General features: G+C 37.3%; 1 protein-coding gene across 1 annotated transcript in view; it reads right to left on the bottom strand.

The window, feature by feature from the left end:
• The window catches only part of LOC101740731 (major royal jelly protein 1-like), a 198324-nt gene that overhangs the window by 129406 nt on the left and 57542 nt on the right, over positions 1-11376 (bottom strand). The window lies entirely within an intron of this gene.

Genomic DNA, 11376 nt, shown 5'->3' on the forward strand with positions numbered 1-11376 from the left:
TATTATAATATGACGATCAAATAATAATAAAACTATTTTTAATATGTCATAAATTGATAAGCAAGTACTAAAAAATACGTATGTTTAAGTGTGGAAATGTTTAAATCGGAATTACATAAACACAGTGACTTGTATTTAAATGGTAGGTAAAGCATAGCCAAGAAGAAGGAAGGAAGGTAAATAAATACCAAGGGATATTTATTCTAAGTTAGTTCTAGAGTTAATGAAACACGGACTAAAATGAATCAATGATTATTTTGTACATTAAACTAAAACTTGTTAAAGAGAACAATTTTATTGAGTTGAAAAAAAAAACGATTTTGTAACGTTATTTATTAATGCTCCGCTCGTATTGGTCTTAGCGTGATGTTATATAGCCTATAGCCTTTCTTAATAAATGGGCTATCTAACACTAAATAAATTTTTAAATTGGACCAGTAGTTCATGAGATTAGCGCGTTCAACCAAACTAACAAACACTTCAGCTTTATAATATTAAGATCTATACTTATCCATCCCATTACAGAAGTACCCGAGGCTCCGTCATCTAAGATTAATACCACTTTTAGGAATCCCATTGAGTGCGATTTGCGCCTAGAACGTTCCATTTTTTTCTTGAATTCATCACGAAACATTCTAAATAAGATCTAACAATAACGCCACAAGGTTTATCTTAGCTTAACCTTCGTAATGGTCACTCGTGCAAGTCGGCAATATTGGAGAAATCGTGGCCATTTTAAAAGAACGATAGGACATTTTTCTATGGGAAACTGTTCTCGACTTTTCTTTACTGTTAAAGCAAAATCTTAGACCAAAAATCAGATACCAACTTCAAAATAGAACATTATTAGAATTATTGGATTTGGTTTGTGATTTTTAACATATTATAGTAAGTTAAATAAAATAAAATTTCTATTAACATTCCATTTTAGTCACACAGGTCTCTTTCAAGGTAAGCCACGCGACCGGGTCCTGGGGCTTTCGTCTCCATCCACTGTCCGTTATTCTGTCTATTTCATCCCTCCATCTAGTTGTTGAGCGACTTACATTACTTTAACCGGTCAGCAGTTTCCATTGCAGAACTCATCTTTCCTGACGGTTATCGCTTCTGCATCAGATACGACCAGTCCATTGCAACTTCAGCTCGCTTATGCGTTGAGCTATCTCTGACGAATGAATTTGATCCGAATACGATTCTATCAAGAAACATAGATTAAAGCTCATTCCATAGTAGTTACCATTGAGTATAGCTCGTTCCATAGTAGGTAATATAGAGTATAGCTCGTTCCATAGTAGGTACCGTAGAGTATATAGCTCGTTCCATAGTAGGTACTGTTACGCCGGTAAGATTAACGTCATCGGTCGCCGAATAGTCGAACGAATATCGAAGGATCCAGAATGTTCGAGAATTACAGCGCCATCTATTGTCAGATAGCGGGAACTACGACTAGAGATGTGTGGAATATTCTCGATGTTTCTAGGGATGAGGTATCGGCTATAAAAGCGTTGTGGATGGCGCGCAGTCAGTCAGTAATCGGAGCTATTCGAAGCGAAACAGCGAACGGATCACCTGAAGCGAAGCGGAACAAACGAATTGAGATTTTTAATGTGTCTGTTGACTGTTTTAAAGTGCTTGTGAAGTGTTTAAGTATTTTAAGTGTGGAATACAGTTTTTAAGTTGTACTTTGGTGAAATTTTATTTATCCCGAACCCCAGCGCGTAACAGTACCATAGTGTATAGTTCGTTCCATAGTAGGTACCATAAGGTATAGCTCGATCCATAGTAGGTACCATAGAGTATAGCTCGTTCCATAGTAGGTACCATTGAGTATAGCTCGTTCCATGGTAGATACCATAGAGTATATAGCTCGTTCCATAGTAGGTACCATAGAGTATAGCTCGTTCCTTAGTAGGCACCATAAAGTATATAGCTCGTTCCATAGTAGGTACCATAGTGTATAGCTCGTTCCATAGTAGGTACCATAGGGTATAGCTCGTTCCATAGTAGGTACCATAGAGTATAGCTCGTTCCATAGTAGGTACCATAGAGTATAGCTCGTTCCATAGTAGTTACCATAGAGTACAGCTCGTTCTATAGTAGGTACCATAGAGTATAGCTCGTTCCATAGTACGCTGAGAAACTTTATACTTTCGGACCAACCCTGTTGTGAGTGTCCAGGTCCCGGCTTTGATTTGATTTGATTTAATTAATAACACTTATTAATATTATAAATTGAGGTCCATTAGACATATCAGAGTCTATCGAGAAACTTGTTGTTCAGGGTAGGGTCAATGGTAAGAGATCTCGTGGACGAATTGCCATGCGTTGGACTGATCAGGTGAAAGACCTTATTGAAACCCCACTTAACGAGTGTGGGCATCACATCTGGTGGGCCTTTGCATTTTATTAATTAAAATAAGCATTTCTTTTTCTTTTCTTTTTTATTGCGCTTGTAGGCAGACGAGCTTACGGCCCACCTGATGGTGAGTGGTTACCGTCGCCCATGGACTTCAGCAATGCCAGGGGCAGAGCCAAGCCGCTGCCTACCATTGAGTACTCTCCACAAGCCTCGTTTGAAGAAGGAGAAGTCATAGCGCTCGGAAAACACCGTGGAAGGGAGGGCATTCCAAGGCCGGATGGTACGAAAAATCTCTGGAAACGCACTGTGGATGAACGCAGTGACTCCAGGTAGTATGGATGAACTCTACTCCGGTGGCAGGCGCTGCGATGATAAAAACGAGATGATGGAATCATCTCAAATAATTCCTCAGAGCACTCCCCATGGAACATGCGGTACAAAATTCAATTATGGGGCTATTTCGTGAATAGGTAGGTGTTCACAATAATATGACTACACAATAATATGTCCTTAGACAATCTATGCCTGATGGCGGGATTTGATTGCCGGCATAGACACATCGCTCGATCCAAGTATATATACGGTGGTCTTCTCCTTTGCGAGAAGACTAAAATATATTTATTCCCTATAATATTCATGCCACTTTAAGCATTTCGCGATAATTACAGAGTTACTTACCAGGCCTTGTCCTAGGAATAGGTATTATTGTACGAAAGAGGTTATAGTTGATGTGGTTCGGAACTAAGTTCTTTCGAATCAAAAATGTTTCGTGATCTTCCAGCAGTTCTTCTTTAAAAGTAAATGAACCTCGTTTGTGTTCAAAGTCCGAATCACTCGTATCTGTAACACAGAATGAGGACCCGCGAATCTATCTCTTAGTTTATAAAATAGCCTTACGGAACTAGTTTGAATGCAAATTCCGACGAGATTAATGATCATTTATCCCAAACAATTAGCCACATAACTAGATGAACGAGATCAACTGTCGCAATGATTAGAGTCGATTTACGGATTGGAAATAAAGATTTAATGACCTAAATATGTAGTTTAATTCACAGAAATAGTGATTCCATCAAAGCTAATGTTGTTTTTATGATTACTCATCACTGTAATACTCTTTAGTTTGCTAGAGTTTGTGGGATTAGATCTCAGGAATTGTGATATTGATCACATGCCCTGTCGTATAGGTTAGACAGCTACTTCCAATAAAACATTCAGAAAATATAATGAAAAAATCATTTTATCTAATTTAAAACACGTACACAATATACAGATAAATTAATAAATGTCTGTGTGAAATAACTCAATATTTTTATATTGTAAGTAATAGAATTTTAAGCAACAATAAGAGCGAACAGTATATAACTCACATATAACTCCATCAATGTTGTAGCCGAATAATTTCCAGAGATACGTCCTCTTGTATTTATTACGTACGCATTTCGTGCCACAAAGGAATAGTAGGCTTAACAATATTACGAGTAGCACGTTCATATTAAAGGCGACTATCTCGAATGGATGTAACGCTGTGATTAAGTTGCGATGCAAAAATCCACAAAGAAACCAGTTTGTGGAGTAGTTATAAGGAAAACAAATATTATTGTCGTTAATACGTGCTTTTGCGTAGAGCTCAGCGGCGGTTCACTTGGGTCGTGTTTCGAAAAATTATGACTATTGACACTTCCTACTGTAGGCGATAGAACATGTGTGTATATTTTATTGTTAGACTAGTTCTAGATCGATTCATGAGCCGACGTGAACATAATAGGGATGAGTATAACTGAGAAAAGTTAGTTGCACTGGGGCAGAATTTCTACTGTAAGATCTAATTATTGAGGAGTGGCTTAAGATGATTGCGTACGTCCTGTGTTTCGTTTCGTTGATCGTATAGAAATAGTACTTGGGTTTTATTCTGATATTTCACATCTTACATAACTATTTCAGGTGCTCTTAGAACACTGAATTATGTACCCTAACCGGAAAAAACGTCCGTAACGTAAGATTTTTATTATTTATGTATAGTCTTAGTATGACGGCTATACAGTGTCTAATGTATGGTCTAAGTGATGACGGTTATTATTATTTCTATGATAGAACATAATTAGGCTTATTTATTATTATTCATAATATAAATAGCTGTTTCTTTGTATATTATTATTATATAATTTTTATAAATCATTATGAATAAAATAAATTTGATAACTTTGTAAAGTAGTTTTTTAAATTTCTATCAATAAAAAAGTCATAATAAAAAATGTATAACCGAATAATTATTTTCTTTATACCTCGAATAGAACTTAAAATTAATATTTCTATAATAAGGAACTTCGTTCCTATCCGGTGTCCCACAAGACCACACATATTTTTTTTCTATTTACGAGTTTTTAATAGCTAATGTTATTTTAGAGGTTACAGCGCATTTGATATTTGGAATTTATAGATAGGATAATTCGGATACTAATATCCAGTCCATAAAGTCGAGGTTTCCAATGGCACAGCGGTTGTCCAATACTTCAAGCCGGCATGCGTCAGTGCTCCGCAGAAATAGGTGGTTTGGATACAAATCAGTGGTAGACTAAGTAGGCTTCAAATACTTTATTTAATTTTGGAAACAGTTAACTATTAGCATTTTTGCGTGCACGTACATTGTTTACACATCTATCTATATATTATATAAAATGAATTGCTGTTCGTTAGTCTCGCTAAAACTCAAGAATTGCTGGACCGATTTGGCTAATTTTGGTCTTGAATTATTTGTGGAAGTCCAGAGAAGGTTTAAAAGGTAGATAAATATGAAAATCCTCGGAATTAAATAAAAACAACAATATTGTTTTTCTTTTGATGTGTCCCCCGTCGGACGGATTCCTTTTGTTTGTTTTAAGTTTATTTTATACAAAAGTTTAGGTCTTATAATTATCGATGAGGCACTACGAAGTCTGCCGGGTCAGCTAGTATATATATATCTCTTTCACTGATTTGAAGTAGATATTCACTAATCTCCGGGTTCTCCATTGATACTACTGAACCCTGTGAATTTAGAAAAACCAGTTCATTGTTATAATAAGGTAATCACCGAAACTGCTTATATAAATGACTGGCTCGAGTTTGTATTATAATTATTTTTTTGTAGTTAAACGTTTAGTGTTCTTGAATCAGGGTCTTCTTTAAATTTACATACTATATTTGCGACGTCGCCTTGTGCATATCAACTTTGACAATTGGGAAAAACGACTTTCTAACCTCTCGGGAACTGTGATTTAGAATATCATCATTTGGGCCTAAAGATGTTTCAATAAGCTCCAAATGACGTCGGGATAACAATGGTAGTTTTTCAATTACAGCACAAGAGCGCATTATGCGGCATAATGCTCAACGTTGAATGTTCCAACTACAGCAACGCTTCGCACAATCGAGCACTCTCAAAAGTGCTGCTCTCGCGTGATACTCGCAATCGATACGGACTCAGTGTCAGAAAAATGACAAGTGTTTTTTCTTTGGCATTGATCGAAATTTTGTTTATATTATCGTTAGTAATATTATTTAATGTTGAAAAAAATTGTAAGGCTTTCGTTTCGTCGTAGTTTCTTAGAAATAATCAATGTTAATTAAAACTGTGCTAACTTAGCGCACTCTGCTGATGCATTTGAAAACTAATCCACGTTCCAATTAAGCTTCAGCATAATTCGGCATTGTGCGTCACTGAGTCGCATTATGCTCTGTAATTGGAAAACTACCAATATATCGCACTCTGAAACACAAGTACTAGTCACATAATAGCACATAATTAGTTTTTGGCATGATATGAATATTTAATTGTTCTTAGTATTTAAACCACGTAGTAGTTGAATCTTCTTTCGATTCAGATAAGAGATATGGGATGATGGTATGTTTATGATCTACTAACAATATTCCGTGATAGTTCGTGTTGAAAAATCTATTTCTCGGGAGCAGTAGTTTTGTTAACGAAAGGTCTTTGAAACTATTATTATTATCTTCACTTAGGTTTACCTGAAAAGTATAAACAAGATCTTTTGAATGAATTTCAATTTTTACATATTTTATTGGTGTGACTACTGGTGGTAGGACCTCTTGTGAGACGACGTGGAAAAAAAAAAAAAAAAAACGGTACCGCCACCCTGCCTATTTCTGCCGTGAAGCAGTAATGCGTTTCGGTTTGAAGGGTGGAGCAGCCGTTGTAAGCCATACTTGAGACCTTAGAACTTATATCTCGTCGTAGATGTGTATGGGCTCCAGTAACACCTTTTTTTTTTTTTTTTAACGCTTGGGAATCCATTTACGGATACCCGGTCGAGGAATTACTCCAGTAACCCCTGCTCTTCTTGTTTAATCTGTTTTGTTTCCGCTCAACTATTTTCTAGAAGAAATTCCTTTGTCCGACCAGATCACCCGTTATACTTTTGTATGTTCTTATTTTACCACTTTGGTATAAAATATAGGACACTCTGCTCTACATCACTTTAAAATCCACTTTAACTTTTGTTTCTTTGCTCTTTTGTTGTTATTTATTTATAATCAAATCTAGTCGATTTTACCAATTAAAAAAAAACGTGTGGAACTCGGGAACTGCCGCGGTAAAGCTATTGCATAGGATTTTTTATCAACTTAAGCAATTCTAATTAGACAATGATAATTTAATATTAAAACAATAATAAAACAAGACCACGCTATATTAAACATTAATAAAAGCAAAACCTTCACTGACCCCTTTACACTCATAAGCTAGACCGCGCGAGAGAGAGATGGGCAGACTTTTCATGATGCGCATGCAGTGTGACGTCACGCCACGCGCTTATTCACAACACTACACAAGCGCAACGTGTGAATGTGTTGAACGCGAGCTACATGGTAGGCGGAGTGAGGGGTGTAAGGTTTTTTTCGTTACGGAATTTCATGATTCGGTCGGCCCGCGATAAAATCTATGCAATAGCTTAAAAAATTGTCGTATAAGCCACAAAAAAATTCGGAATTCTAGTTATAACACTAACTTAATATCAAGTGACGTCACCCTTAAAGTTCTAGAACAACAACGTGAACGAGTAAATCAATTTTCGCAACAATCTGGCGCAGTACAAACTTACTTCTCGTTTGACGTAGCGATCCAGTTTCGACTACAGAAACGCGGTACCCAAGCGTGCTTCCTGTATGACGCGTATTTACAAAATCCAATACGTTAAAACGTAAATATTTCCATGACGTAAATTTTAATGTACAAACAATGCGGTTTCCTTAAGAGAATATTCGATTTTACAAATGAACCGTTATTAGAATTTGTATCAAACTACACCAACTATATATCGAGGGGTGAAAGATTTTTTGATGGCTTAGATGGGTGAACGAGTTCACAGCCCACCTGGTGTTAAGTGGTCACTGGAACCCATAGACATCTACAACGTTAATGCCGCCACCGACTTTGCGATATGAGTTCTAAGGTCTCAGTATAGTTACAACGGTTGCCTCACCCTTCAAACTGAAACGCATTACTGCTTCACGGCAGAAATAGGCGGAGTTGTGGTACGTATCCGTGCGGACTCACAAGAGGTCCTACCACCAGTAAAATTGTTACTTTTTGGTTTAAGTGATACTTCGCTGATCACGCAATATATAAGGACTGTTTTAAACAGTAAGCAATCGCAGTTTTTAATTTAACTTCAATAAAGTTTGCCCCATTCTAATAGCCGAAGAAGTTATTTTGTTATGGCTTTCCTCTAAAGTTGCAAAAATGTCACTCAAACTAAATATTCTTTCACCCCTCGATGTTATTTTTAGATGCCTTGGCTTGTAACAAACATTTTTCATCACTTAAGCCTTCGTCAAACAGAACGCGTAATTAGCGCGCGTCAGAGCGCTAAACTAACGCCGCGCTATGACGCCGAGATGTGTTGTACTAATATGGTAACATACCGTCAAACAGAGCCCCAGCGCTATAAGTACGCAGCACTCTGTCGCGGCGTTAGGACGCTTTGACGTCAGGCGTTGTAATTTTTTACAAATTTTGTTTTAGCGTCCGAGTGAATGTGTATTAAAATACTAGATAATGCCCGAAAAAATGATATAAATAGTTAGAAAATACCCATGCTTATACAATGCCACATCTGAATCACTCGATTTCTTAATACTTTTAAATTTTCACACTGCTATCGAAAGGCACTATGATTTGGCGAATGCGTTGCGTCAAGGAGCGTTAGACTCATCTAGTCAATTGGTGTGACATGAAAAGAGCGCGACGTTAAGTACGCGGCGCTAAGTACGCGTTCTGTTTGACGAAGGCTTCAATAACCCAATCGGCATCGTCGTGTGTAGATTTGTTCGTGTTTCCAATCTACAAAAATTTGTTTAAAAATCTTTCATAGCTAATTCGTAAATGCACTTTGTAAATACGTCACTCTGTATAGTTTTATCGCTATTACTGAACAATCTATTAACTTTAAAGCATTTAATGAAGTGATTTTAGTAGTAGTAATAATTCAGTTCAAATATTTATTTATGGACCACATGTTTACTAATAGATTGCATTGAAATGAGGCTTGCGCACACGGTCCTGGCAACGTTATAATGATAGACGATTATCGTGAATTGCAGCAACATTTTCGTGCTAATTATGAAATGAGAGAAATAAAGCTTAAGTATTCTAGTACAATATTCGGAAATACATATGTGCACAAAAACAAAACGAGCCTTACCGTTGTAGCTTCTAAAATAAATAAAAAAACACACACACACACACACGCACGCACACACACACACACACACACACACACACACACGCGCGCACGCACACGCACACACGCACGCGCACGCGCACACACACACACACACTCAGATACCCAAAACACGTCATTTCGGATCCTCCCGATTTTATCTGCTTAGTGCAGTTTGTTTGCATCATCATTTATTTATTATTTCCATACTAATGATTTATTATGTGTATGTAAGTATATTAGTATGTATTGTATGTAAGTATGTATATTGGTATATAAATATTGGTATATATTTCATATTATATTATGTAAACGGTATATATTTTGTTTATTGTATGTATATATTTTCTATAATAATGTATTTATTATCTATATTACACCGCAACATACCTGCTATACCTAGTCAGGTCATAAATTCTGTCACATGTTTAATGTAAAATAATTGAAACAAGTTTATTCATTATGTAACCATTCATATACCAAAATGAATTTAACAAAACATAGATTCTTATGACACTAAATTTTATTCAAAATGACCTCCGTGATTTTGAATACAGGCCTTCAATCTACGCGGCCAGTCGTCTATCGCAGCACGAACGAGGTCCATGTCAATATCGGCGGCTGCCTTAATCAAGGATGTCTTGAGTGACTCCAAATTGGGATGAGGCTTTGAGCACGCCTTTTCCTCCAAGTGTTGCCATATCTTGTAATCTAACGGATTCAAATCTGGACTGGAGGAGGGCCAGTCTTCGTGCCGGATGAAGTCGATTTCACGCGCCGCCAGCCAGTCTTGTGTGCTCTTCGCTCTATGAGCTGGCGCCGAATCTTGTTGGAATACCCAGTGCCTGTTATTGAACATGGTATGAGAAACAGGTTCCACAAGGTTCGTCTGGACTGTATTTTGATACACAACTGCATTCGTTTTTTACACCTTTCTCACAAAAATGTACCTCTGTTAAGCCCCAATAAGAAACTCCCAACCATACCATGAGCGAGGATGGAAAATGACCTCGTTGGACATGCTGAATACGGTTGCTCGCTTCTTCACTACTGTGTGCATACACCTTATCATTTTGTTTGTTGTAGCTCTCTTCTACGGTAAAAAATTTTTCATCCGAAAAAAGAATTTCCCGATATTTATTTCCCGCGTACCGCTTCAACAAAGCGCGGCATCTCTTCAGTCTCAGGTCCATTAGACGAGCATTCAAACGATGTCCTGTTTTTCTTCGATATGTCCGAAGCCCTAAGTCTTCATTTAACACCCTTTTCACCGTGGTTCTGCTTAACCCCATCTGAAGGGCCAACAGTTTCTGCTTACGTTTGGGATTTCTTTGAATTCGCGCCTTCACAGCTTTTATCACTGCTAGAGTCCTAACAGACCGAGGGCGACCACTTCTTGACCTGTCATCTACACTAGAGTCTTCATTGTATCGTTTGATGGTACGATAAACGAATCTTTTGGTTATATTCAAATTTTTCAGTATGTTAAAAATTTGAATTGGCGCGTAACCGCAACGATGCAGCGCAATAACTGCAACACGGTCTTCTTTAAGCGTCCACTCCATATTTAAAAATGAGTAAAATTCTAAAAGTATACATTTTTATTTTCATGAACAATTCGAAATTCGAATTCAATAAACTTTTTTGTGGCCAGCATTCTAAAAGAAAGGTTTTTACTGTGTGACAATACTTATGACCTGACTAGTTATTTTTATATTTTCTAAAATTTCTGTAAATTAAACGGTTGTCTGGAAGAGATCGCTTTTAGCAATAAGACCGCCTATTGTACAAATGTATCTGCTTTTTGTGATTGTTTTTTTAATGTAAATTGTGTTTTGGTGTGCAATAAAGTGTATTCTCTCTCTCTCTCTTTCTCTCTCTCTAACAGTGCTTTTAGGTACCTCAAGCACCGGTCATCGTTCCCGTCGCTTGCGACGCAGGGTTCAGCAAGTAAATTAACCCACAGACACAGTCTACTGAGTTTCTCGCCGGATCCTCTTAGTGGATCGCGTTTCCGATCCGGTGGTAGATTCTGCGGAGCACTGCTCTTGCTAGGGCTAGTGTTAGCCACGTCGTCAGTTTAGTGCCCCGTGAGCTCACCTACTAGTTTTGTGAATCTAGTACAAGCCCTAGAGGTTATTAGAATAGGTAGGGAAAAAAAACCAATCTAATTAAAGCGTATGAAAAAGAATTGAACCTCTTTTTTTTTTTTTTTATTGCTTAGGTGGGTGGACGTGCTCACAGCCCACCTGGTGTTAAGTGGTTACTGGAGCCCATAGACATCTACAACGTAAATGC

The sequence above is a fragment of the Bombyx mori genome, chromosome 17, assembly GCF_030269925.1.
Source record: "Bombyx mori chromosome 17, ASM3026992v2".
In the NCBI taxonomy this organism is placed as follows: domain Eukaryota; kingdom Metazoa; phylum Arthropoda; class Insecta; order Lepidoptera; family Bombycidae; genus Bombyx; species Bombyx mori.